Below are 3,310 nucleotides of genomic sequence, written 5' to 3' on the forward strand. Positions count from 1 at the left end.
TCCATTTAATACTTTAAGCTCTGTAATCTGAGTGTCGGCGTTCTAGGATTGCCTCTGGCATTCCTAGGACCTTATATATTATGTGTGTGGCACCTTTACCATACCGAGAACCTCCGGTTCTCATTCTATACTATGTTGTTGTTTTTCAGATGCAGATCGAGAGGCATCTCGTTAGGCGTCTGGACTCTTGAGGCGGAGTGGTTACTGGGTTATTTTGTTATGCTATGATGTATATATATATATGTACTTGGCTTTCTCTCCGCATAACTTGTTCTTTTTTATCCTCTTAGAGGTTTATGGAGAGATAGGATTGTGTATATGTACTTTTGGGTTTTGGATATGTATGTATATATGTGTAAATATTCTCCGGCCAGTCTTGACTTCGCAGGCTGAGTTAGGAGCTTGTTATTTTGTATCTTTGACACTCTATTCCTACTTCTATTATCTTATGTTCAATAGTTATGGTTTTCTTAGCACGCAAGTTAACTCGTTCCTTGAGCGTTGCGCTTTCATTTCGCGATTTTTATTTCCTCTGTTCTTCAAGGCTCCTAGCATATTATAATTTTTCTGCTATTATATGTACTCATTTTATTTTAGAGGTCGTAATACCACACCACCTCTATTTTACGACTTAAGCATAAAACTTAGTGTGGTAGGGTGTTACAAAGAAGCAGAGTAGCGCTGAACTGGACAACAAAGGTGACAAATCAAATAAGCTGAGGTGGAGGAAAAGTGGAGAGCCTCAGGCGGCGGCTGTGACGGAGGCAAGGAGCATCGGCAGTGGTACAAGAAGGAGAAGTGGGCGTGTTAGAGAAAGCGTAGAGAAAGGGGAAAAGAAGACATAGTTTAAATCGAAAAAAAAATACTAAATGGTTCTTGACAATTATGTCAAAAAGACTATGATGCCTCAATACAAAAAAAATCTTTTCGATCCCTGCTCTGTTCTTCAAGGCTCCTAGCATATTATAATTTTTCTGCTATTATATGTACTCATTTTATTTTAGAGGTCGTAATACCACACCACCTCTATTTTACGACTTAAGCATAAAACTTAGTGTGGTAGGGTGTTACAAAGAAGCAGAGTAGCACTGAACTGGACAACAAAGGCAACAAATCAAATAAGCTGAGGTGGAGGAAAAGTGGAGAGCCTCAGGCGGCGGCTGTGACGGAGGCAAGGAGCATCGGCAGTGGTACAAGAAGGAGAAGTGGGCGTGTTAGAGAAAGCGTAGAAAAAGGGGAAAAGAAGACATAGTTTAAATCGAAAAAAATACTAAACGGTTCTTGACAATTATGTCAAAAAGACTATGATGCCTCAATACAAAAAAAAATCTTTTCGGTCCGTGATCTTTTACTTTTATGAGATCGATTAGTCCCTGTTAATATTTTCTCTCTGTAATTAAGGTTCTGTAAATCGGACCGATTATCAAACCGCTCTAATAATCATTGATTTACTGATTTATTAGTCTAACCGATTTAACTGTATTTCAACTGAAAAAACCTTTTTTTAATAAAATAATAAATAAAATATACATAAATATACTAAAATATAATTATAGTCTAATATAAATATTAAAATATCATCCAAATTTAGAATATTTTTAACCAAAATCTTATGATTTTATCAAAATAAAAATTTAAAAGTCAAATAACAACAAAAAAAAATCCAAAGAATAACAAGGTTTTAGTATAATCTTAACAAAGATTAATAAACTTTTTCAAAGATTAACAATCAACTATAGCAGTGAGCATCATTTCAATATAATTTCTACAAAGATTAATAATTTTCTCCAAAAATTAACAATTAGCAGTAGCAATAAACATAGTTTCAGCATAATTTTAACAAAAATTAATAAACTTTTTCAAAGATTAACAACAAGCACTTGTATGAACATAATTTCAGCATAATTTTAACGAAGATTAATAAATTTTTTAAAGATTAACAATAAGCACTTGAGCAGTAACAATGAGCATAATTTCAACGTAATTTTTAGCATAATTTAATCAAGATTAATATTTATTTTTAAAGATTAACAATGAATACTTGGGCAATAGCAATAAGCATAATTTTAGCATAATTTTTAGCAAAATTTTAATAAAGATTAATAAACTTTTTCAAAGATTAACAATAAGCACTTGAGCAGTAACAATGAGCTTAATTTCATCATAGTTTTTAGCATAATTTTAACAAAGATTAACAAACTTTTTCAAAGATTAACAATAAGCACTTGAGAGTAACAATGAGCATAACTTCAGCATAATTTCAACAAAATTTTAACATAATTTTTTATTTTTCAATAAATAAATATAAATATTTTTATTCATTAAGATTAATTATTATGTAATAAAAATTTTATTATATTAAAAAATTATATTAAAATGATATTTTAAACTCCAACATAAAAATGTAAAATAATTAAATTTTATTTTATATTACTTGACAAATAATTAGATTATTATTTTCAAAATTTATTAATTAACTATTTTTTTTAAAAAAATATTATTATATAATATAATTTTTTTCAAAATATTTATGAAATTTAATATTTCCACTTTATTTAGTATAGTTAAAATTTTGAATTTAAAGTTTTAATTTTGAATTTTAAATTTTAAATTTTAAATTTATAACTTAGCATTGGTGAAAATAATGGATGGTCCGTGTGGACAACCAATACTAATTGGTGATCAGTTGAAATAATGATAGTGCTAAAATAAAAAAAAAAGAAATGCAAAAGGATAAAAGAATAATTTTTAGAAAAATTGTGAATATTTTAATTTTTACAAATATTTTAATAGAAAGTTAGATTATATAATATTTCTTTTTAACAAAAGTAGTTGATTAATAAGTTTTGAATATAATAATCAAATTATTTGTCGAGTAATATAAAAGAAAAGTTAATTATTTTATATTTTTATGTTCAGTTCAAAATATTATTTTAATATAATTTTTTTAATATTATAAAGATTTTAATGCTTAATAATTAATCTAATGAATAAAAATATTTATATTTTTGTATTAATATGCTTTATATTTATTTATTTAAAATATAAGATTATGTTGTCCTTTAAAATATTAAATATTAAATAATATTTATTTGTATATTAAGATATTTTATATTTATTAGAATTTATTAATATTTTTTATATATTAGTCTTTAATTTTTATTTAATAAAATTTGATAATTTATATAAATATGATACTCTAATGTATATAAAGTTATGGGATAAGTATGATTTTGGTCCCCAACATAGAGGCTGAAAATTTATTTCGTCTTCGGCCTTTTTTCGCTCTAAAATGGTCCCCAAAATTTCA

This window comes from Arachis ipaensis, chromosome B7, assembly GCF_059453495.1.
Source record: "Arachis ipaensis isolate K30076 ecotype BB chromosome B7, ASM5945349v1, whole genome shotgun sequence".
NCBI lineage: Eukaryota > Viridiplantae > Streptophyta > Magnoliopsida > Fabales > Fabaceae > Arachis > Arachis ipaensis.